Source organism: Lissotriton vulgaris, chromosome 4_2 (assembly GCF_964263255.1).
Source record: "Lissotriton vulgaris chromosome 4_2, aLisVul1.2, whole genome shotgun sequence".
Lineage (NCBI taxonomy): Eukaryota > Metazoa > Chordata > Amphibia > Caudata > Salamandridae > Lissotriton > Lissotriton vulgaris.
The window spans coordinates 23,217,881-23,244,441 of NC_141692.1; the positions used below are offsets into that span (position 1 = coordinate 23,217,881).

Here is a 26,561-nt window from a genome sequence, read left to right on the forward strand (position 1 = left end):
AGGACCTGGCTTGACAGTTCGGGCTGGACTGATCCCATGAGACACAGGGTCAAGACTGATTTGCATATGACTGAGTTCAAACTGGAATGGCATGGTGAGCAAAAAAATGATGACTTTAGGCCGAGATCTCTGTACTGGGGTGAACGTATGACATTGTTCTGCATTCTGTCCATCAACTGTTGTTTTTGCATTTGTCACCCCGAGTGGGAGGGGTATGCTCAGACGTGAGTCCCTTGCTCCCCATGCCACTGGAATCAAGCTATCCTGGCTGATGAGAGCTGAAAGCCCGAAACCGGTCCTAGGATGCTTGTTTCCAGTCCAGGGAGGACCTGGCTTGGTAGTTTGGGCTGGACTGTTCCCATGGGGCACAAGATCAAGACTGATTTGCATATGGATGGGAGAACTATTTTTCTAAAATATATGCTGCACCTTTAGAAGAGGAATCCTGTTATACACCAGGAGAAATATGTTGCTTACAAATTACGCTACACGAGGTAGAAGTAGCCATCAAACAGAGCCTTGGTAACAAGGTGCCTGGTCCTGATGGCCTCCCAATAGATATTATCAAGTGGAAGCCGGATCTTTTGGACCCAATTTTATTAAACGTTTTTAACAGTGTGCCCTTAGCTCCCATGCCTGACACCTGGTCAACCAGCATTATCGTGCCGATATACAAAAAGGGAGATAGATCTGACCCGATCAATTATAGGCCGATTTCGCTGTTGGACAACACGCTGAAGATCCTGGGGAGGGTACTTTATAATAGGGTCCTGGAATGGACAGAGGAAAGCGGGATATTGGATCCCTGCCAGATGGGATTTAGAAGTAAGGTCGGTACGGTCGAGCAGTGTTTGAATCTCAAATTAGTAATTGGTAAATACAATATTGCTCGATCCTCACCGATCTACCTAGCTTTCATGGACTTATCGTCTGCATTTGATTTAGTAAACCGGGCGAAACTCTGGAACATTCTTTTGGACTACGGATTAGACAGACCCCTGGTACACTTCCCAGCATTTTTACATTCCGACCTTAATTCACAAGTAAGGATTGGACTGGGGGGGGGACCTCGGGCGCGATCAAGGTGGGACCAGCTGTTAGACAGAGGTGCGTTTTAGCACCCCTGCTTTTTATTATTTATATTAATGGGCTGAGTAACTCCCTAAGACAGGCAACCCCAGATGTACCAAGAATCAAAGAGAAATTACTCCCAGCATTACTTTACGCAGACGATGCAGTCCTTATGGGCCGCACCCCTAACTCCATACGTATCCTGGTGAAAACCTTCATTGAATATATGGATGACCTGGACCTACGCGTGAATTTTAGAAATTCTTTTATTATGTTGTGTGGGCAAGGGAAGCGACAGCTCAACTCCGTTTCAGTGAGGGGTAACAGATTACACTCTACCAGCTCATTCCCATATTTAGGGATGGTCTTTGCTGCAAACGGCTCATGGACTGGGCATTTGGCCCACTCCACGAGCAAGTTCTCAAAGGCCATCAATTCAATCCTCAGTTTACCCCGCCCGAGAAAAATAGGTGCTACTAAGGCTATTTTAATTTTTTTTAAATTGCAATGTGCCCCAGTAGTTACGTATGGGGCAGAGAAATGGGCCTGGCAAAAAACCATTGCATGCAATTAGAAGAAAATCGATTTTGCAGGAAAATCTTGGGTGCACCGTTTTCTACCTCTGAGTATATCTGCCACAGGGAACTTAATCTTTTTTGTAAAGCAGACAGTAGTGAGCTTAATAAATAAGCCAACGAACCCAAGGAAACCATACAACTAAGTAAATAAATCTTGTGACATGTAGTTAGAATTGATAAAAACAAAACTTACTGTTTGTGTATAAATTAATTTTTTACTTTATTTAAATCATTTTCTTCATTTTTGTTAGACATTTCTGTTATAAAAATACATATATTCCATAAAAAGGTCAATGACAAACATTTTATAATTCAAGAAATTTGTGAAGACATACTAAAAACCAAGTAGAAAAAGGGGGAGAAATAAACAACACAAATGACAATGATGTTAAGTGGGGCTAGTGGAGTAAGCAAAGCGGTGGATGGAAACTCTACGCACGTTTCGGCATTTGCCTTCTTCAGGAGTCCGTCATTTGCAATAGGACATACAACAAAACACTGAAAAACATATAAAAAACCATGTCACAAACTAGTAATCTGATGATTTCATACAGTTTTTATACATACAGTGTAGCAACCTTGGGCATAGGTCTAGTTTATATTGAAACACACAAAACAAAACAAAAAATATCACATTCGGTGTACTTTTGATATTTACATGTGATACATAATAAAGCAGTTCTATATACAGGAGGCAGTATTACTATTAAACACATAGAGTGATCTCGTATATGGTACATTGGTGCTCTAGACATTCTTTGTTTTAAATTCGTAAAGTGATCTGATTACTGGATAAATTAATGCTATACACATGTTTGATTTAAATCAACTTCATCTTTTGATTACTAATTTCATAGCAACTAATATCTAAGGATCTTGTTAGTGCTGAAAGATAGAAGGAGACATATCAATTTATTGAAAGACAGATAAAACTCAAGTTTTCTAAAGTGAGAAATACCAAGAAAAAAGGGGGGATAAGGAAAGAGGAAAAAGCAAGATTGGTACGCCAAAAAGTAGGGATATGAAAAGAGCAAAAAGCAAGATTGGTACGAAAAAGTACCACAATGATGTAGCTACGTGTGGTTATACTTTTGTTGCCATAAGCTAAGTAAATAAGGGTATTTAGATGTTGACATAAAAAGGTGTGTGGAAATACCTTTATATTAGTTGCTTACGTAATAATGTGGTGGCACACTATTTTCGTATATTTATTCAGGATAGATTATTCAGATAGAGGGTAGCACACCCATTACCTTATTGATTGAAAAAGACGCATTGTGTAACAAAATATAACAAGAGGAAGTAAGCAATTTAACAAGAAAGTCTTTCTATCAGTGTGGTATTTCACTTCTAGGTCCTAAAGTTAGCATTATGTAAATACAAGCGGTTCCCTGTTTCACTCATTTTTTTTAAAAAACAGTATACTACAATATCCTATATATGCATTGTGTGTACACTTATTGCACTACATTTTTTCACTCATTTTTAAAAAAAAACAGTATATTACAATAGCCTTATATATGCCTTGTGTGTACACTTATTGCACTACATGTTTTACTTCATAAACCTATGACTATAACCTAGAGAGAGAAGGGACTGGTTGTAGCTAGAAATGGCTGTTACAGGACAATATCATTTTACCAAATCGGACTAATACGAAAGGACATATTATTGTAAGTCTTACTCTGTGTACCTTATTATCATGCTACTTTTCCTTATTAATGCACTTCTTGGGAGGCTTGCAGACGTGTTGAAGTAATTAAGTCAAAGGTAAACGCTACAATAAATGAAGAGTATATAATAATTACAATGAGGGGAGAGCAAGGCTGTCAGCATATCAATCATTGTCGCTGTTACTAGATAGTTACCTTATTGATATATAGCTATGACTCAATGCTGAGCGATGATTTTGGAGAGTCAAGTTGACGATCTGATAGGACGTAAAACGACTGTTGTGCCCGATAAAATGTATTCGTAACCACTGTAGAAACGAATATATCTACTATTAGTGAAAAATCGGACTATATGTTGTCTGTTACATCTAGACTATAAGTCACATTGATATTGAATCAGTTCGAGTGAAAAAAGCTTTTTACCTCTAGTGCATGTAGATATTTCTTACTAGGCAATTAAGGTACTCGAGGCGCTGACAAACCTATAAGATTAAAGTAAAAGCGGGGAGGGGAAAGAAGAAAAGTATAAGTATAGTTAAAACTTAACTTCCATCTGAATATAGCAATGTTGTTGCTAAACTGAATCACGAGGCATACCTTATCGGCATCAAACGCCGTGATGTAATTAGGGTTCTGGATATCTTTAATTAGGGGACTGGAAGCGCTTACAGCCCCTAGAGATTGAAATAAATGCGGGGAAGGAAAAGAAGAAAAGTGTAAGTTTATTTAAAACTTCACTTCCCTCTAAGTATGGCAATATTATTGCAAAACTGGATCGCGAAGAATACCTTATCGGCAACAAACGCCGCGATATAGTTGGGGTTCTGGAGTTCGTCAGACGTAGTGGCCAGACCAGCGGAAAGGATACCAGATTTTCCTGCTATTTATATACCCCCTCTGGTTTTAAGTTAAACCAGGTGTGTTAAATAAAATCGGGCGTCAAACTAGACGGGTGATGATTACGTCCTCAGAAATGCATCGCGGTTTGACTTCAAGGGCCAATCAGCATACGCGGGTAGTTCAAAAGCAGAACTACATGAAGGCGAGATATATTATTTATCGCGGGGCGATCCACACCGTGATGATACACCGCATTATAACCTTATGGGCCAATAGGCATACACGAGTAGTTCTATTGTCGAACTACAATAATGAGGTCGAATGATTGAATAGCAAACGCATGGGGAATAGTTATATCCTCTTAAGCAGATGAAGAGTGTTGCTTAATGTAACAATGCATGATGTAAATAATAAATACACCCTATATATCAATAAAAAAAAAAATGTAAATATAAAATTGAGAATGGTGTATAACATTAAGCAAAACATCATAGGAAGCACACAGTATTTATGGCCATGGTTTTACAGTCATAATAGGGCGATTAAGGCTAACCTGAACCAGCAAGGGTAGCTCAGATTGCGATACTGCAAAGCTAAAAAAAGGGGGAGGGGAGTCCTCTATCTTGCAGATTAGTACGCCTCTATCGTGACCAGTATAATTGCTCCTGAGCTGTCAGTTATCATACATGATAGATTTTAGATTATTGCTTGCTCCCACGGAATCTCAAAATTGAGACCTGTAATGGTTGTATCCAAAGAGAAAATCCAGTACACCTCTCTCTTCTTTCGAATCTTATCAGGGCATAGTCCTGCTCTAGGTTGCACACTTTCAAGAATGTACCACCTTACATCCTCCGGAGAATGTCCATATTCCAAGAAATGAGCCACCAGAGGGGCATTGATCTTCTTGGTGCGAACTGCAGATTTGTGTTCTGTTATTCTTTTGTTAATGGCTCTGGAGGTTTCGCCCACATAACCTTACTGACATGGACATAGTATTAAATATACCACGTTTTGGGTTTTGCAGTTTGTCATTGTTTTGCATGGAATTGTTATGTTATTGAATGTGAGGTCTTTCCCTTCAATGGCTTGAGGGCAAATCTTGCAGTTACCGCATTTGAAATTGCCTATAACTAGGTTTTCACTGGTTATACTTCTTTGTAGGAATTTCATTTTCTCTGGCAGTCTTGATCTTACAACTAAGTCTTTTATGTTTTCCTATTCCTTTTGTAGGCAAAAACTGGTTTCGGTATGAGAGCTTGTTTGGGCTTATTAACATTCAGAAGATGCCAGTTAGAATAAATAATTTGTCGTAGCTTGTCATTCAATAGAGAGTGTCTGGTGACATACACTAAATGGTCATTTTGTTTCGTACCCTTTTCTTGTAAGATGGACTGACGATCAAAAAATCGTGCTCTTTTAAATGATTCCCGGACAAGCCTGTGCGGGTAGCCACGATCTTCAAATTTCTTTTTCATGACTATAGAGCGTTCATCGTAATCTTGTAGTTTAGTACAATTGCGCCTTAGTCTTAAAAATTGGCTAAAAGGGATACTGTTTTTTTGGGATGCAGGATGGAAACTTTTGTAGTGGAGCAGGGTATTGCGGGCCGTCGGCTTTACAAATAGATCCACAAAGAGTTGGCGTTGGTCAGGGAACTTAATCTGCATTTTATCTGTGATTTTATTGGGACAAGACCGGCGTCATTTTGGCTATCCATCTGGAGGAATAATTCAGCCACCCTGACGCAAGAAATTATAAGTGACTGTCTCAGTTGTGATAAAGGTATGGAGATTCCCTGGTTTTCAGGAGTTTATAAAAGTTTATGTAGCATGGGTATAGGACATCTCTTCCTGGACACCACCAGAATTGTGCCTAGTGATAAGAGGGAGCTACAACTTTTACTATATGAACTTTATAATTCAGAAAGGGCAAAGAAGGCACTTGGGAAATCAACTGTGGTAGCATACATGAATAAGGAAATGTTTAGATATCCCTTACCTCTCTACCTTATTTTACCAATGTCTAACTGGGAAAGATCACTTTTGTTTCGCCTAAGGGCTGAAAACCTAAGAGTTTTGTTATGTTTTCCCTTGGGTTATTGTCCAAAAATGCATTGTAAACCTTGTCCATGTGATGGAGTGAGCACACAAAATGACTTGCACTTTTTCTTCTTTCGTAAATACTATTTAAAATATATTAAATGGTTTTTAACTCCATATTTTAAAAAACACAGACCCCTCTCCTTGGGAGAATCATATTTGTTGCTGCTCTCTTTGGATACTGAAGAAGTAATCTTCCGCACTAGCACTTTCTTGCAAATGATCATCCGCACCCGTAAAATAATGGAAAACACATGAACTGTTAGTTGGTCCTAATTGCTACAATAATCTGTTGTAAATTCCGGAAATTTGTGTAAAGTCTTTCAAATGGGATTTTATTATTTTATGATACTCTGTTACGTTGCGACTTTTATGAATTTTTTTAATTCGAATAAAGAATCTTGACTGACTGACTGGCAAATGGCTGGGTTCAAACTGGAATGGCATTATGAGCAAAAAAATGATGGATTTAGGCCCAGATCTCTGTACTGGGGTGAATGTATGACATTGTTCTGCATACTGTCCATCAACTGTTGTTTTTGCATTTGTCACCCCGAGTGGGACAGTTATGCTCAGACGTGAGTCCCGTGCTCACCATGCCACTGGAATCAAGCTATCCTGGCTGATGAGGGCTTAAAGCCCGGAACCGGTCCTAGGATGCTTGTTTCTAGTCCAAGGTGGACCTGGCTTGACAGTTCAGGCTGGACTGTTCCCATGGGGCACAGGGTCAAGACTGATTTGCATATGACTGAGTTCAAACTGGAATGGCATGGTGAGCAAAAAAATGATGGCTTGAGGCCCAGATCTCTGTACTGGGGTGAATGTATGACATTGTTCTGCATTCTGTCTATCAACTGTTGTTTTTGCATTTGTCACCCCGAGTGGGACGGGTATGCTCAGAGGTGAGTCCCGGGCTCTCCATGCCACTGGAATCAACCTATCCTGGCTGATGAGGGCTGAAAGCCCGAAACCGGACCTAGGATGATTGGTTCCAGTCCAGGGAGGACCTGGCTTGGTAGTTTGGGCTGGACTGTTCCCATGGGGCACAGGGTCAAGACTGATTTGCATATGGCTGGGTACAAACTGGAATGGATGATGAGCAAAAAAATGATGGATTTAGGCCCAGATCTCTGTACTGTGGTGAAAGTATGACTTTGTTCTGCATTCTCTCCATCAACTGTTGTTTTTGTATTTGTCACCCCGAGTGGGACAGTTATGCTCAGACGTGAGTCCCGTGCTCTCCATGCCACTGGAATCAAGCTATCCTGGCTGATGAGGGTGAAAGCCCTAAACCGGTCCTAGGAGGCTTGTTTCCAGCCCAGGGAGGTCCTGGCTTGTCAGTTGGGGCAGGACTGTTCCCATGGGGCACAGGGTCAAGACTGATTTGCATATGGCTGAGTTCAAAATGGAATGGCATGGCGAGCAAAATAAAATGATGGATTTAGGCCCAGATCTCTGTACTGGGGTGAATGTATGACATTGTTCTGCATTCTGTCCATCAACTGTTGTTTTTGCATTTATCACCCTGAGTGGGACGAGTATGCTCAGACGTGAGTCCCGTGCTCTCCATGCCACTGGAACCAAGCTATCCTGGCTGATGAGGGTGAAAGCCCTAAACCGGTCCTAGGAGGCTTGTTTCCAGCCCAGGGAGGTCCTGGCTTGTCAGTTGGGGGTGGACTGTTCCCATGGGGCACAGGGTCAAGACTGATTTGCATATTGCTTGGTTCAAACTGGAATGGCATGGTGAGCAAAATAATTATGGATTTAGGCCCAAATCTCTGTACTGGGGTGAATGTATGACATTGTTCTGCATTCTGTCCATCAACTGTTGTTTTTGCATTCGTCACCCCGAGTGTGACGGGTATGCTCAGACGTGAGTCCCATGCTCTCCATGCCACTGGAATCAAGCTATCCTGGCTGATGAGGGATGAATGCCCGAAACCGGTCCTAGAATGCTTGTTTCTAGCCCAGGGAGGACCTGGCTTGGTGGTTCGGGCAGGTCTGTTCCCATGGGGCACAAGGTCAAGACTGATTTGCATATGACTGGAATAAAACTGAAATGGCATGGTGAGAAAAAAAATGATGGATTTAGGCCCAGATCTCTGTACTGGGCTGAATGTATGACATTGTTCTGCATTCTGTCCATCAACTGTTATTTTTGCATTTGTCAACCCGAGTGGGACGGGTATGCTCAGACGTGACTCCCGTGCTCTCCATGCCACTGGAATCAAGCTATCCTGGCTGATGAGGGCTAAAAGCCCGAAACCGGTCCTAGGATGCTTGTTTCCAGTCCAGGGAGGACCTGGCTTGGCAGTTTGGGCTGGACTGTTCCCATGGGGCACAGGGTCAAGACTGATTTGCATATGACTGGGTTCAAACTGGAATGGCATGGGGAGCAAATAAATGATGGATTTAGGCCCATATATCTGTACTGGGGGGAATGTATGACATCGTTTTACATTCTGTCCATCAACTATTGTTTTTGCATTTGTTACCCCGAGTGGGACGGGTATGCTCAGACGTGAGTTCCGTGCTCTACATGCTACTGGAATCAAGCTATCCTGGCTGATGAGGGCTGAAAGACCGAAACCGGTCCTAGGATGCTTGTTTCCAGTCTAGGGAGGACCTGGTTGGCAGTTCGGGCTGGACTGTTCCCATGGAGCACAGGGTCAAGACTGATTTACATATGGCTGGGTTCAAACTGGAATGGCATGGTGGGCAAAGAAAATGATGGATTTCGGCCCAGATCTCTGTACTGGGGTGAATGTATGACATTGTTCTGCATTCTGTCCATCAACTGTTGTTTTTGCCTGAAGTCCTCATCCCCAAGACATGGCTCAGAGAATCTTAAAAGCTCCAAAGATGTTGCAAGTAGACAATTTTTTTATGATATAATGGCCAAACGTTATAATATAATGGCCAACTCATTTATCTACAAATTGTAGGTAAATGAGGATGCCCACATGATCAGGTTTATTACTAGGTGTTTTGGTTCCTCTGTGATTTGATGTTCCCCACACTGTTAAGATGCCAATGGTATTGCACACCAGATGGGTTGGAGATGGCTGCTCTGTATGGAGCTCCCAGGTCATGAAGGATGGTTCATTGTGAGCTCCATCTTAGGCTAATGGTGGCCTTCATACAGAGATAAGCTCACAAGTGTTTTTGGGATGTGCCTCAGGGGTTCTCAGAATAAAGCCGATTACGATTACGACATGGCACCTCTTTGTATATTTGACATTATTTTATATGCTGTTTTTTTCTCTATGAGGGCAGGATGAGATGTGTCTGTTAGTGCCTGTTAGGGTAGTGTACATTTCAAATCTTATATTTTGATTTTGAAGAGTTTGATTTTTTTTTGATACCAAGTTTTAATTCAATTCAATTCCTTTATTATGTTTTGGAACTCCGAGGAGATCCACATAAAAACCATACACAGTACAAATTCCACTGAATGCAAAATAGATCTTTACAATGCTTACAAAAAATACAGAGAAGTCAAATATCATCAGCCACAAAAGTCATCAATAAATAGCTAAAAAGCATTTAAAAAAGTTAAAAACATTAAAACAGAAAATGTCATTTGGAGGGTTATACAGTGCAAGTTGAAAAGAGTTAGCATTTAAAATACCCAATTGCAGACATATGAATCTTAACCGCTTGCGCCGGAACGGGCGCAATATGGGACATATGAAGAGAACATGCAAGCAATCCTGAGAGGACAAGTTGCAAAGATTACAAATTGGAGGAGTACCGTACCATTTTGCTAATAAATTGTTTAATGGTAATAGATCCTGTCTTAGGAGAAACCAGAAACGTCGAATGCCATGAGGTAAATTCCAGGTGACATAAGGTTGAAAGGCAGTATTAAGAGAAGATATAGATCTTAACAACTTCCCTTCTATAGTGTGTAAAAATTTCCATTGCCTTAGATCTACCAGTTCCATTCCATACAAAAGGGAGGATGGAATTTTTGCCCTAAAAACTTCCAGTAGGTGATCGAAATGCCTTCTCCCCGTGGCTAAATATAAGGCAGCCAAGCCCTTTGCCTGGGACGAAGCTTTGCGGGAGTTGTTATCAGTATGGGGTTTGTCACTTAAATTATTGGAGATATTTTTTCCTAAATAGACATATGTCTTTACCACCTCCAATTTGTGACCGCCAGCTGACCATACAAAATTCTTATACTTTAACTTTTTTCTCCCTGCAATACACATGATTTTGCTTTTTGATGCATTAATCTTCAAGAAGTGGGCTTCGGAAAAAAGATCAAGTGCTCGAAGACTATTGGCCAACCCTTTAGGTGTTAGATCAAATATTATAATGTCGTCTGCATATAACAAACAGGAAATAGTAATTCCCCCTACAGTCGGGGCTATTCCATCACTTGACGAGATAGATGCAGGAAGATCCGCAATATACAAGGAAAAGAGCAATGGAGCAAGGAAACAACCCTGTTTCAATCCATTAATTGATGGGATAACTTGTGATAGCCCCCTTGTTCCACCTTGAAGAACACGGCACCATGTATCAGTATGTAAAATAACCCTGGGCGAAGCACTACGCTACGCTCACGGAGTTTGCGAAGTTTGCGCAACTTCGCACTACGCGAGCTGCACGTAGCACAGTGCGAACATGCGTAGTGCAGCGTAGCGTAGTGCAGCGCTCATTATTTGCTTGTTCGCGGTCCCAAACGTCATGTTCGCGACCGCGAGCAAGCAAAATTACATCCCGGCGAGATTCTCAACGCGGGGAGGTAAGGTTTCTCATTGTGAGTGGTTGCGCATGCTCGCGACCGCTCTCAATGAGAAACTACCAGTTCGCGTGAGAAAGCTGCAGCTCGAGTAATAATCTACTCGAGCACCAGAAAACTGCAGCTCGCACTGTGCAAGATGCCGTTTTTAATGATTGCACAGTGCCGGATGCTTGTCCGCACTGTGCAATCATTGAAAACGCATCTTGCACAGCGCGAACATGCTACTACGCAGCTCGCGTAGTGCTACGTGAAGTTCGAGTAGTGTGAAGTGCACTTCGCGTAGCTTCACGAAGCGCTACTTCGCGAACTACGCCCACCCTTAATGTAAAACCTGCACCAGGTCAAGCAAGTGAGGAGGCATGCCCATTGCGGATAGCTTTCTCCACAGCAGAATACGATCCACCTTATTGAATGCTGTGGAGAAGTCTATAAATGCCGCATACACAAATCCCCCACGGACCTTTACATATTTATCCGAAATGATCTGTAGTGCAGTAAGGTTATCTAAGGTGCCTTGCCCTTTTCGAAATACGGTCTGTTCTAAGGGTAATATATTGTTTGCCTCAACCTAATCATTAATTAAGGATAGCAAAGACTTGGTAAAAACTTTTCCAGTTGCGTCAAGGAGGGCTATTTGACGATAATTTTTTGGAATATCCCTATCGCCCTTCTTGAAGAGTGGCACCAGTATACTCCCTTTCCAAGAAGAAGGGACAATTTTCTTCATGAAACAGAAACTGAAAACATGAAACAATATTTTGCTCCAGAAAATTGGCTCCTGTTTCAGGACGGATATTGGGAGTTCATCAGGTCCCATGGCTCCTGAAGTACGCATATCTTTAATCGCCTGTTCAATAGTTTTTTCTGTGGGGGGTTCTATTGCCAAGTCAAACTCAATACTAAGGTTCCTAAGCTCCGCCGACTCCCCATTCAAAGCGTATAAAGTAGAAATATAATTGACCCATAATGATTCAGGGATGGGAATCGGTAGGGGACCAACTCATGCACCGCATCCCTCTCCAATACAGGTCCAAAACTGTCTAACTTTGCCATGAACCACTGCCTCCCGTAGACTTATCCAAAGGGAATCTTCTTTTTCTTTTTTTATCTTTTTCTTAATCCTATTTCTCCTTCTTTTTAAGCAATCAATTTTATGGACTCTTTCGATTGATCTGCACACGTATTGCTCCCTCACTAACTTATTTATTTCCTTATTAAGAAGAATAATCGATCTTGGGAGAAGAATCCTTTTCGGTGTCAAATTAGATTTTTTAACATCCAAAATGATTCTCTCCATGAGATCCTTGAAGCGGGTTAACTCAGACCCTTTCCAGTTATTTAACTCTAAGATAGTTTTATTCAAAATACGCCCCAAGCCCTCTATGGCTTTGAAGTCCCAGAAACATCTACCAGACTTTTTATTCATGTTGACCATATCACCATTAAGTGACCAGGGGTCAGATTCAGGAAGGCGTATTGAAAGGGTTAGAGTTAACAACTTATGGTCACTCAATATATTGTCTGAGACCACCAAATCTCTCAATAAAGGGAAGGAACAATAATCTATAATTGCATAGTCCAAAATGGACTCACTTGTACTGGATTTGTGGGTGTAATTCGCTGGAACATCCGAAGGGAGCCTACCATTCACTATTAGTCCCTCCGTAAGAGATCATTCTTCCAGCAGAATTTTCCCTCTTTTATTAGTTTTGATTTTGTCAGGGAAGAGGGCTTGAGGAATCAAAAAAGCTTCCTCTTTAGACTTATTTCTAAAGAGTTCTAAGCTAAAGTTGGAAACTCTACAATTGAAATCCCCCACTAACAGGACCATGGGAGTAAGTATTTCCTCCTTAATCTTTTTAATAAAACTAAAAACCTGCTTCAGTACACTGCTATAGCAATTCTCAGGGGGGATATAAGCATTTATTATGACCAGTGGGTTTTTATGTTCCCCATCACCAAAGCTATTAAAAATAACCGCCTGAAAAAGGTTACTTTGATCCACATAGTGGAAAAAGTTCCACTTTATTCTATTAGAGAGGAGGCATGCAATTCCGCCTTTTGCATGTCCTCTCTTCGAGGGAAAAGCCGCGATCTCAAGTACAAAATAATCCTTCCCCACATCCATTCTATTGATACACCAGGTCTCTTGAATACAAATCACATCTGGGTTCAGTGAGAAAATATACTGTAATTTCTCAGGACTATTATTAATCGCAGCAGCATTCCAAGAAAGAATTTTTAAACAGCTGCTAAAGATGAGAAAATAGCTTTGGGTTATCTTTTGATTTGTTTAATAGGACCCCAGGAAGCCAATCCCATTGATGGTTATCTTCTCTAGGGGTAAAAGATTTTTGCAAAGCTGGAGTTACATGGGATACTAGCCTTTTAGTTTTTGATATACAAATCTTTAAATCCTCAAAAGAGAAAGGGTGACCTGATTGACTAGAACGATTTTCATGAAATCTATCTCTACAATTCGCCAAAACAGGTAACACATTAATTTCTCGACTTTGAAAATGTTCAGCTTGATTCAAGATAAGATTCACTATTAATTTAGAATAGAACGATACCCTAATGTATGATATATTATCAATTCTTAACATAGAAACTAAATCGATGTCATTTGATTGAATTAATTTTAAGCTCTCTATTTCACTAAAACATTTGAGTAACAATGTTCTATTTAATACCAGATCGTTGTCAAACAACGGTAAAAAGTCTAGAATCAGTGTATCTACAGGATCTTCTAAGATTTTTCTAGAAGGATCCTGCGGGCAAGCTGTACCTTCAACCCGGGAATGAAAAATAGGCGCAGTAGGGTAAGAACCATTGAGACAGGAGGGCCTAACTTTGTCACTTCTATTTTTGGAAAAAGAATTGTAGGTTTCCCCACATCACAGGGGGGACCTCCTGTAGACAAAGATGAACAATTAGGGAGGATTATATCACACGCTGGTAATTGACTATCGGGGATACATGTAGTAGGTTCCTGTTTTGGGGCCCCTTCCGAGTTGGGCGGATCATTTGGCTGGATCTGGGAATCCTCAAATACTATTTGTCTCAGCCTTTTTTTCTTATGTCTGCGAATTAGTTTTCTCTTTTTCCCTTTACATATTTTGAGTTTACCTGGTATCATTTTTTCTCCCTCTTCAGTCCCCTTGGCTTCCGTCCTGAAAATTGGGAAGAGCGCTTTATCAAGATTGCCATCTACTGCCACCCCCTCTTCTTCTACAATTTCAAGATCGGAATCCCTTATACAATTATAAGCAGATGATTTAGGGACTGAAGAGAGTTCATTACTGGCTGAAATCTCTGGCATAATTTGATTACAGTTATTGGATATAAACGTTGGATTATTTCCGGATGGAGATATAATGGGGGAAACCAAATCTTATCGCTCGTCTCCAAGGTTTAGATCCGGGGTCTTCTCTGGGATTCTAAGTAATAAAACCTTTAATATCTGAGTAACTGATTCTAAAACACAATCAGAACTCCCCACGAATGTATTCAATAACAGCAATATTGAAGACAACAAATGCTCCAGAGCTATCAATGACTCCGAAATGTCGCTCCAAGCCTGGTGGTCTAATCGGGTCGATACCTGATATATTAAGTTCAGGACTTTTTGGAAGATTGGACTGCATCGATGAATCTTGAAATTTAAGAGAAGGGGTGCTACTATAGAGCTGCAAACCAGAAGGGGTTGCGCCCTTCGGGGTCTTAGTAGCTTCAAACAATTTTAATGATCCATCTGCTAAATAACGATTGCATAATTCCAAATCAATATCTAACCCTTGAAAATGACCATCACATACCTTCTTTGCCTGGGAGCTTCCTAATAGGTCGTTAGTCAAGCATATTTCGGACTTTGGAGGGATACTAATTTGATGCACGTTCTCAGTTCCAGAAGAGGGCAAATTAATAGTATTAGAGTCCTCAATGGGGTTTAGATTATGCTTCACACTGGTGTGTAAGGCAAGAATCGTTTTTTCTACTGAAACGTCCCCTTTCTTTGCAGGCACAGATTCTACGCCTAATGCGGGAGTTACCGCTATGTTCATATTTAGAGCAGTTTTATCAGGGTCAACCTCCATCACCAAGTTCTTATCTGTTGACTTTTCCCACAACTGGAATAACTGGCAGTGACCCTTTAGTTGAAGATTTGTTGACTCCTTGTTTCGCAGGGGGTTAGATCTCATCTTAACACAAGACCTTCCCCCCAAAAGTCTCCCAGAGCGAAGTTTTTTAGCAGTCATCGTTAAAAAACAATAATTAGCAGCTTAAAATATATAAATTATGGCAATTGCGGAATAAACACAGAATTCCTGTATGCAGTAAACAGGTCAAGGTCGATGAAAGCAAAAATGGATAATGACTATGTAACAAACTAGTGAAAAAGATAGACTAAAAATAGGAGTAAAATAGTTAAAATGTAAATAAGTGGGCCCAGCCCAGCCTACTTCAGCCACTAAGGGCCACAGAGGGCCCGCCCTTTGTCCGGGCTTAGTCCGGCGCATCCCGCACACGTCCTCGTGGGACGAGGGACCTGCCGATGCTTTATGCGCCAAGTTTTATATTTCATTTACAAAGTGTGCAACACAAGTGTTTAGGAACAGTTATGTATATGCCCTGTAAGAGCATATCCATGCTGCCCACATAGCATTAGGCTTTGTTTCTACATTCTGCAGTTTTGCAGAAGGACAATAATGGATGAAGAACTTACTTTAAAGTGTTTGGACATTTGCACACCTGGGTGTGTATATAAACTACAATTTATGTATCTTTTTATTTCCCATAATTTTGTCATCGCTTCTTAGCTTCACCTCATCTCATCTTCCCTCCTGAAAGAAACCCCAAACCTTTAAAATAACCAGGTTTTTTTTTTATAATTTGATGTATTATTCTATTCTAACCTGATCAGGACCATCAGCTACACTCCTGGTGACGTCATTGGTGCAGGTCTATCTCCCATTGTGGTAGGATGTCACCAGCTCTGTACAGTCAGATGCACTTTGGGTAGACACCACCTGAGTAGGACCATCTCATGCACTCCCCATGACGTCATAGGTGCAGGTCTATCACCAATCCTGGGAGGATGTCACCAGATCAGGACAGTCAGATGCACTGTGTTGTCTACAAGTAGGAGTTTGTACTGTAGGGGGGATCTCCTTACAAATCCAATGCTATACACAGCAGCGCGAGACTGTGCAGAAATCAGACGAGAAGACGTAACACGTTTGCCACCATAGTGTCATCGACAGGCAACTCTTTTTAAAGTTGGTTCTGCACTAAATTCTGCCCTTTGTGCCACTGAGGTGCAGATTTTCATGCAGGGCTCACTTCCTTGAAGGACAGCTAAGGTGAGCTGCACAGAGTTCTGAGATTAAAACCTACATGGAAGATTCACAGTTGTGTCTGGACCCCAGCAGTAGGGAGGAACTTGCAGAATTCACTGTCTGTTAAAGAGGGGCAGCCTTTTCCTGTAACTCTTGCTCTTCTATGTAAATGTAAACGTAGTTGAGCTTATATAGCGCACAGCTACCCGCAGTGTGTGTCCCGGCGCTTGCTTAGGGAACCTGTCCTGGTATTCCCCTGTGTGATAGCCCCAGCAGGTATCCACAAGGTGAAAGTCAGGCATCCCGCCGCGAGGGGCCGTTGTGGAGATTAAGCAAGCTATTGCCAGAGTCGCAGAGTGTGAACCCGTGAGTCGAGAAGGCACCGGAGCGAGAATTATCGAGTCCGTGGAATTATTGAGCCCAACCCCCGTCGGGGCGGGGAATTGAACCCTGGTCCAGGGCCGATCTCAGCTTCCGGGTCTGCCGCCTCTAACCCCTGAGCCACACTTCTCCACCTGTTACAAATAACCTTTCTTAACAACAAAGAGTGTAACGTTTGTAGTCAAGCCTTGTATCCAAAACATAAAGTGAAGGGAAATGCCAATGCTTGGGAGGGAACAAAACTACCTCCACGTGTATTGGATGTATATGAGCATAGATACAACAATAAAAAAAAACTTGCATCAGGGGCATGACGGTATCCCAAACAATGTCATCACCTCACTTTGTTAATGGTAACAGTTGCTATGGCCAACTTTCTTCCTCTTCAAAAACAGGAAAACATACTCGGTCCCTTACCTTTTATTAAGGACCGGTGTTGCACAGGAAAGTGTTGCAGCATGTAACAATTGTTGTTCCAGTGTTGACAGGTGTACATGTCGCTTCACAGCTCTTGCTTAGGTACCACACTCCTTTAAAATAAATGGAGAAGGATTATTCCGCCATTGGTTCTTGGTATTTTAAACAAACAACTTCACATGTTGGACTTTTCGGCACCTACAGAACTTTCCACACTGGGGTATTCCCTACAGAGGTAACAAGAACACACTCAAATAAAATACTTACAACACATACTTCTCTACAGTACAAATCTGCACTGCTGCAAATATCCCTAATCACATACCCACAATTCCCAGCCTTCTCAGGTTGCATAACCATAGGACAGAGGCAAGCAACATTATTCCCCATCACTGTGGCTCATTAGCCCATATAGCCCATTAGCCAATGCCCTGTTGCCACCGGACAAAGTCAGACATGTTTATAATAAATGTACATGGACTTATAGCAAGCACACACGTTCACGAAGCTCAGAAGCTGCAAATGTCAACAACTACGACCATCTAGAAGATGATACAAGACTATTTGGATGACTAAACAGAATTCTACTTGCACCAAGATCCATTGAACTGCTCTTTTATGTGTGGGTTTTTGTAAAGTGCATGACTGCCAAGAATGGTGTCCAGGCACAGAGAGATTGTAAGAGAGAATACACAGTATACAGGAGTGGGAGTTGCTTGGAGTACAGCCGCATTTTCAGGAGGTTTCAAAATAGGAGTAGCTGAGTTTATGCGCCCAAATGAAGAGGAAGAGAGTCTCAAAGTTTGGTTGCAGATACTGAGAAGGTCCTTTCTCCCTGTCTTGTACTATGTCACCTAGGTGTATTCAGCAGGCTGCCCATGGATGATCTAAATGTCCAAGAGGATTTGGACAGTACAAATCTTTTCAACAATAGCTGAGACCCTGACCAAGGGTAGCAATGAAGACGAGGCAGAATCATTTCAGTGTAATTCTTCTCGATGGGCCGTCGGTGCAAAGGCTTCTAGGTCAATGTTGCTGATGAAGGCTTAGGGAAGGCTAGAGTGAGTCTGGCAGCTGTATTTTAGAATGCCTCCAGATGTTGGAAGACAATGCACAGCCCACCTAAGAATACTAAGTTGCTGTAGTCCAGCCTGCTCAGTATGGTCAACTGAACAGGGCTTGAGGAACAAGGGAGATGAGGGGTGATTTTCTCTTTTTCCACAATTCAAAGTAGTAAGAAGCTAGTGGAGGCCAGTTTGCTCACTTGGATCATTAGTGAGATCATGGGATCAAAGTAAAATACCGGGTTTTGAACAGAAGTAGCAGGCATGGGAGTGGGATCCAGATGCAATGGCCAGAGAATAAGTGAAAGTAGATTTGGTGAACTCCGAATAGGAATGAACATAATTTCTGTCTTATATTTGTTCATTTGTGGGAGTTCTGTGGCATCTGCCCTGTGATTTGCCACATACTCTCCTTAAAATTGGGAGAACCTTTCTGGACTGCTTCATTAGAAGGAAATAGAATGTATGTGTCATCAGCACAGAAGATGAGCTGTACCAACAGACTTCCACAATTAATAGAGAGAGTAGGGCTTTCTATCTGAAATAAAGGCATGACATTTTCTTGAGAGCGGTTCAATAAATAAGTTTTTAATTAAGAGAATGCACCTCAATGGTCCTTTAAGCTGTAAGTAATGGGAGACTGTATCAAATGCTGCAAACAAGTCCAAATTCACATACAATGTACCCTTGTCTACCAGAGCCAATGGTCTTTCAGGACTGACACCAGAGTGATTTCAGTACTGTGAGGTGGGTGAGTTTTGTAACAGAGTCTATCAGTTTCCAAGAAGTGAGAAATGTGTTTGTTGGCATCATTTTCCAGTGCCTCAACTGAAATTGGAGGAAGGGAGTTTGGATAGAATGTATTCATGAAGGTAAGATCAGCATTAGGTTTAGTTTTTTTTACAGGGGATCACCAGAACTGATTTCCAGGCTGAAATCACCTGAGCCAATGAAGCATTGTAGAGATCAAGAAGGGTTTCTGTTATTATACCAAGAGCTATGTGAACAAATTTAATAGGGAATGGATTGAATTGGCAGCCTGACTTGATTTCGGATGGAAGAGAATAAATGTCCATTTGGGCGGGTAGAGGTAAGTGTTGGACTTGGCCCTTCTGGCAGGTTCACCCCTAATCTTTTTTTGCTTTTAATATATGATCTGTATTGATGATTTTTGGGTCTCTGCGCACTTTTTCCCTGTGTCCCAGAGTAAAGTGCGTGCATGTCGTTAGGCTGGCCTGCTCTCCCATAGGAATGCATGGGGAATGTGTGTGTCCCTGGTAGTTCCTGGTGCATGGGGAGTGCAGACTCTGTATGTGCGAACTCGTGAGAGTGAATGCTTCGCAATGATGTATGTGGCATGATTGTGTCTTGTGTACAAGTGCCACTTCTAGGAGTTGGCATATTAGTGTAAAATATGCCTGGGGTATGATTGGCTGGAGCTGGCTGATGAGCCTGGCTCCAGGAAGGCTGGATGGGTCTGCCCAGTGGTGAGTGTGAGATTAGCATGTTGATGGCTGGGGAGGGCTGCACCTGGTTAATGATGGGGCTGGGCTTTCCCCACACAATGCTGGCTCCGCCCCCTGTGGTGCGACTGATGACCCTAGCCCTGCTAGTGAATGAAAGGGGTTGTTGAGCCATCAAGGGTGCTCCGAAACCAGCTGCGACTGGTTTCCCACCACCCTGCATCTGCACACAAAGGATTTAACTGTATAAAAAGGGGCTGTGTCCCCAAAAATGTTGTTCTGCTTTTGGATCCTTGCCAGAGGGGGCTGCTGCTGTTGCTGGGGCCAGGAGGACCGCCACTTGGATTGTCTCCCTGCCTGGAGACCCAGTGAGCTGGCTCTGGACCCAGCCTTGCCCCCTGCCTGCCTCCAGACCTTGCTGGAGCTCTGCTTTTGCCCTCAGCGCTGAGAGCGTTTTACCTTTAACCCTTAAGCGCCTGGGAGCGCTGTGGATTGCCTCTAGCACTAGAGAGCGCTTTATTTTACTCGTTGCGCTTGAGAGCGCTTTTGTTGCCCAGCCGGTGCCCACCCGGCATTTGCTGACTTCTGCAGGCGTTCGTTATTTATATACGAGTGCCCACCTCGCTTTACAATTTAATTAAAGCCGGTGCCCACCCGGCATTGCCCCTCGACAATCGCCGCCGCAGCTCAGGAGTGTGTGCAGCCCCCGCCGGGCCGCCGCGCTGCCCGCGATGACCCGGAAGTGCTTGGCAGGCCGGCCAATCGCTGCGCGGCCTGGGAGAGGCATCTGGAAGTCCCGCTCCCGCAGCCGGCCAGCGAGGAGAGAAGCGCCGCCAGCGAGGCCCCGAGGAAGAGGAGCCCCGCCCGCAGCCCCAGAGAGCCCCGCCGCCCACGAGAGAAGAGGCCGGCAGTGTTTCCCACCCCCCGCAGCACCAGTGAAGTCCCAGTGAGTGCAGGGGCAGGTTCTCTTGGTTCTTCGAGCGGCCCCAGTTGGCAGAGGGCCGCTCCAACGTGTGTGGCATTTCTTTGTTGGAGCCAAGAGGCTCAGGGGGCATATCTTTGTGTCGAGCCCCGAGCAGGGCTCCTACGTTACTTTAGGCATTTGTATTCACGAGCCTGCGAGGCTCGAGGCACCATCCTGTGTTGCTGAGTCCCCCGTGAGGGACTCCCACGACGCCCGCAGTTGTAATTAGAGCCCAGAGAGGCTCTGGGGGCATTTCCTTGCTATGCGAGCCCAGAGAGGCTCGAGTGCAGGCACCATTGTTCACGAGCCCACGAGGCTCAAAGCCCATCATTGTTTTAGAGCGCAAAAGCTCTTAAGTGCCCGTCTATTTGCTTTGCGAGCCCAGAAAGGCTCTTGGGGGACACAGGCAATTGGTTAGAGCCCCGTGACTCCCACGCGGTGTTTTCGCCCCACCTGTGTTCTTGAGCCCACGAGGCTCCAACGTTGGCCCATCATTGATTTACAACTGTCCAGCACTTAGTGGACAATTGCTACGTTTAGGCTTGTGTTCTTGGCTGACTGCGCAGCCTCCCTGACATTTGGACTCAGGGCATTTCAGCCCTTGCGAGGCCAGTTGGCCTGGGGGACAATTCTAGTGTTGTGCCTATGTGGACCTTGCGCAATTTAAGGTTTACTTGCTTATGTGATTCCTGCGCAAATGTTCTACCTGCACCTCTGAATGTGTTTTTAATGCCTCATGTGCAATGTGTTTTATGTTTTATCCCCTTTGCTAAAAGTGACCTGCTTAGAGGATTGTTGATGTCCCATTACCTTTGCTAAAAGTGACCTGCTTAGGTGATTGTTTATGTTTTATCCCCTTTGCTAAAAGTGACCTGCTTAGAGGATTGTTTATGTTTTATTACCTTTGCTAAAAGTGACCTCCTTAGAGGATTGTTTATGTTTTATTACCTTTGCTAAAAGTGACCTGCTTAGAGGATTGTTTATGTTTTATTACCTTTGCTAAAAGTGACCTGCTTAGAGGATTGTTTTATGTTTCTTCCCCTTTGCTAAAAGTGACCTGCTTAGAGGATTATTTTAGGTTGCCTTCCCTTTGCTAAAATTGACCTGCTTAGGTGATGGTTTTCCTTCTATAGGTCCTGAGATTAAGGTCCTAGTTCCCTGCGTGATTTTCCTACAGTGTTTAGGGTTGCGTAGGAGGTATTTACCCTTTACCAGTAATTACTGGTTGTGTGCTACATTTACTTTTTTAATGCTACAGTCATTATATGTCTATGTGCTAAGTGTTATACCTACAAGTATTATTTCTAAAAAGTGCATACCCCTGACAGTGGTCCAGGTGGCCCTGTCCTGTACATAATCCCTTGTAAATTCTGCCCCTGCCTGTTGGCACATTGTAAAGTGTGTGGTGTTATCTAATGTGTTTTTGCTATAATACAAAGGCCGATTTTTTTATATAACCTTGTGTGGAGTTTCCTTTGTGGTGGGCCTTGGGTGTTGTTGCTGGGTGCGCGCGCAAAAGCTTTACACATCGCCTCTGAGATTAGCATTGCTGCTCGCGTCACGTTACCTAGAGGGTGAGTAGGGGTTATCTTGGTGTGTAACTCCCTTGCCCTGACCTTAGACATGGTGATCTCTGACTGGTTTTGGCGCGAGACTTGGCCAGCCGGGGGTCCCGGGTCTAACAGTGAGCCTAATGAGCATGGGAATCTGTGGAAAAATGGGAAAAAGTAGATATCTTAGTTAACTGGAGAGAATTTTCTTAGCAAATCATTTGGGCAGGCACTTCTGATGTCCACGACGCTGCAATAAATAGGAGATCAAGTTCATGAGTAAGTAAAAGCTCAAAATTGTATGTAATAATATGTTATTTAGTATGAAAAAACTCTAGAAGTTCACTGAAAAAGAAAAGGTTAAAGGGATGTTATAGTTAGGTAAAATTGCCAGTTAAAACATACAGTTTTTAAACAAACAAAACCACTGAAAATCAACAGTTATTATCTTGCGTAACTGTAGCTTGTGCTCTAATGTAACTATTTCACCCGCCCTAGCCATGCACTGCTTATACCTATTACATCACTAATGACGCTCTGTGAAATCTTTGATAAAACTACTGCAAAATCCAAAATTACATCTTTGATGACAACACAGTGCATGATGGAGGTGCGAGTTATAGTTACTATAGAGCACAAATTATTTTAATAGTTAGCTGAAACAGGCTAGACCACAGTAGTATGATCCATGCACCTTTGCTATTACCACAGGTTAAAGTGCATGGGGGCCTCTAAGAACATTCAGATTTTAGGTATAATTACAGGAGGACTTTTTGGAGGGACTACTAAGTGAGCAGGATATGCATGAATGGAATAGACAAATGCCCATTCAGGGCTCTATGTTGAAGATTCAAGGACATTTAGACCCCATAGACTCATTTTGCGGTACGGAGATCTAATGATTTGTACTACAGCCAGGTGCAACAGCTGACTGGCATGCATGTGGGGCTAATAGTCCCTGCACCCTCTGATACTAAAAGGCTGTAACTGCTCAGATCAGTTAGGGCTGATTTGCACCCCTGCAACAGATCCTGTTCCTACTTCATGTATGTCAGGCCAGTCCGTAGGTTCCTCTTCATAGAGGCAGTCACTGGACCACTGACAGATGGAGGAGAAGATAACAGAATTGGGGGACAGAACCAGAAGATACAATATGGTTCTCTGGTATTCCGGAGAAGATCGAGGAAGATAAGATAACCTGAATGGTTCAACTAAACCTGTTGATGAACAAACTCATTTTCTAGCCCTCAGTTTTACTTCAAAAGACCCATAGCATCATATTGAGAGTTACCAATGGAAAAGACACAAACTGACTATGGCCCAGCAAGCTAGAGAGGTGAGCCAGCTGGCCAAAATGAAGAATCCTTTCTTTCTGGAGACCATAAAATCTTTGTAAACTAAGACATCTCTCATGAAACCATGCTGAAAAGGAAGCTATCCTTCTCAAAAAGAAGTCACAAAAGATTTAGAGGACACTGGACATCTCAAGAAATTCTTGATAGCCTGTGCACGGAAGACAAATGCACAACTCATCCTACAGACCAAAAATAGGCTGCTATGCAGAAGAACATGGCTACAAGAGATAACTCTACCTAAAAGGAAATAGATAGGCTAGAGGCAGTCACCAGGCGTTGATCTTCTAAACCAAAGCACTGAAGCAAACCGTGGCTGTCCCAATGAAGATAAACTGAAAACATTTGACCTGGAATGCCTTTTGTTTCACATTAAACAGATCTTGCCTGATATGGTTAAAATAAATTTCTACTTGCAGGACCTTAAGGGATCTAACACTAGAGTTACCCTACAAGTAGTCGGGGGTGTATGTTTACCAGCTATATCCCACAATGACCCAGTAGCTGCACAAGGCAAAATACTCTGCACCTGCCTCCTTATCACATGCACATGACTGCCATGCCCCGACTGAGGAGAGCCAGGTAGGACGCTATTTCTCACATGAATTTCCATCCCTAACCAAAATCATTGTTCTATTAAGTAACTTTCACTTTCCCCTCCTCACTGGCATGCTAATAGGTCTGGACAATACCCTTAGTGGCTAAAGGCCCACCCTGAGGCAGGTCGCATACCTAGTTCCCTTACACTCGCCCCTTCTGATGCCAAATCTTTCATTTTTTGGGACAACCATCTGATCCCCAAGTTACTGTATACTTGTAACATTTATGCATTTATTTTCCAATTGTGGCGTAACTGTTGCAGCTTAGAACACAATAGTTTCAATAAATATTAAATACTTCCCCTGTGTCTCTTATTGATCTTATTGTGGACAAAAGCAAGCAAAAGGGTGTGTCCTGAAGGTCAAGATTGTTGTGTTCTGGGGTGCCAATTCACTTGATTCTCTAGAAAGTTTAGGAGGGCAAATGAGGCACAATAGCTAGCTTATGATACTGAGGTGGTATTGTGGCTCATTCCCTACTTGATGAGGTCCTATGGTCCCAAGAATAGTTCTGTTCCTGAGCAGAATTCCTGCAAAATGGAGGCACCAATGTTTTTGTAAGGTACTTTTTTGCGGGAACCCTGAGTAGTGCTTGTCCACAATACTCTTGAACCTTTTACCGGATACGTCTGTGGAGTTAGGGATTAGTCCTCCACAGTTTTTAGGAATTACCTACTTCTGTTGGTGTTTCAAGTTTGAAAATCAAAAGGTTTGCACCAACTTTATATTATACTTTGAATCCATTTCTAGCTACTTATGGCTCAATTTATTGCTATTGTGGCCAACTGCAGACCAACAGTGTATGCACTTTTAATACAACATGGAGTCCCTAATGAATGATCTCCTGCATTCTTTGTAGTAGAAGCGGATGCAGCCTTCTGTTTTGACGTTTTGAATTCTTGGGTCACATTTCCAGCTGTGGTGCTGACACTAACGCTCTTCATGAATTCACTGCCCCGCAGGCACCTGCTGCATATAGGCCGTGCTTGTTGAAATTCTTCTTACATCTGACTTGGTCTAATGATGCCCTTCCTCATGAGCATCGGCCAGTTGGAATAGGTTCCCTCAGTGATGAGAGGGCTACTTGGCCGGCATTAGCCAGGTATACACCATAACCTGATTTTGTGTGCAAATCTGTGTTTTGTACAATGTTCTTGTCGTCTTATACAGATACCTAATGCAATTTATTTCATGTTTGTTATTAGCTGGACCAGCTAGACTTGGCCTTGCAAGCGCAAGCCCAGTTGCCTACAGCAACTGTTATTAGACATGTAATTATTAATTCAGCTATGAGCAAACATCCCACTATTTATGAGGAATTTCCATTTTGAATTGTCCAAAAAATAGATTGCTTTGAAGCTGTGTTTTCCTTATAGGACCACAGGACAAGCACAGAATTGTGTAATTATGTGCGTACCCACTGGACTGGTTCCCACTCTTGGAGCCCACAACACATGGGGGACTATGTTTGCCACAGTCTATACTCTCTGTCATGGCACTCCCTCAATGGCCATTCTACTGAACATTGTCAAAATGATACAGAATGAACATAGGGCAGGTCCTACCCTACGGTTGGGGATGAAATAAATGGGTCTCCAAAATTATTCTTTCTAATGTTAAAGGTGAAGCAACATCTCTAGCTATACGCCAGTGACTTACTGCGGTGGCAGCTGCGACCACAAACGTGAGTTACCTATAATTATTGCTAATGTGTATACATCACTAGGGCATACTAATTTGGGAAGCAGGCCTTCCGTGCCACCACTTGGGAAGCTCAGCTTTGACAAGGATGCCAGACTAGCATTTGAGTTTGCATAAAAACATGTGTTGAATCTAAATAGCAACAGAAAGGTAAACCTTGAGGAGGTTCTCAACTTCGGAGTCCTCGGAGAGATGGTATGATTTTCGTGCTAGCACTAAAATCAACACTCAAGACAGTTATCAGGTTTCTGATACACATTCTCTTTGTTCCTTTCAGGAATCGTCTGATTAGCAATTCGAGAGTGGAGGGTGATTTCAACACAGACTAGAAGAGTAAGTGAAACTGAAAAGGGAAAAACAATGCTAGTCAATTTCAATTCAATTCAATAATAGCTTTATTCGATTTTTGCAAAGGAAAATCATAAAAGCACATTTAATACAGCATAATAAAATGAGTTCAGAACTCAAGCATAAAACATAGAATTGAGGAATAAAAGAGTCTTTGAGGTTATACAAATTATGGCTGTCAGGAATCAGAAGACAGTCAATTCATAGTCGCTCTACACCTTACTGCAAATTTCAAAAAGCTAGCAGCTGCAGTAATTGTAAGTTCATCTTCGAGAATGTATAGCTTGAGTAAGGCTGGCCTACACTGTCTTAAACCCCACAGCTTCAGGAGTGGGAGTAGATGTTTCTTTCTTCCCCAGTCAT

The 26,561-nt window shown here is 42.6% G+C and overlaps 1 long non-coding RNA gene across 1 annotated transcript in view; it reads right to left on the bottom strand.

Moving 5' to 3' along the window:
• Positions 1-1,855: 1,855 nt before the first annotated feature.
• LOC147718168 (uncharacterized) overlaps positions 1,856-26,561 on the bottom strand; it is a 50,284-nt gene continuing 25,578 nt past the window's right edge. The window contains exons 3-4 of the long non-coding RNA XR_015295559.1: positions 17,158-17,270; positions 1,856-2,147 (exon numbers count right to left, since the gene is read on the bottom strand). This is a non-coding gene — a long non-coding RNA (uncharacterized LOC147718168). The remainder of the gene's footprint in view (positions 2,148-17,157; positions 17,271-26,561) is intronic.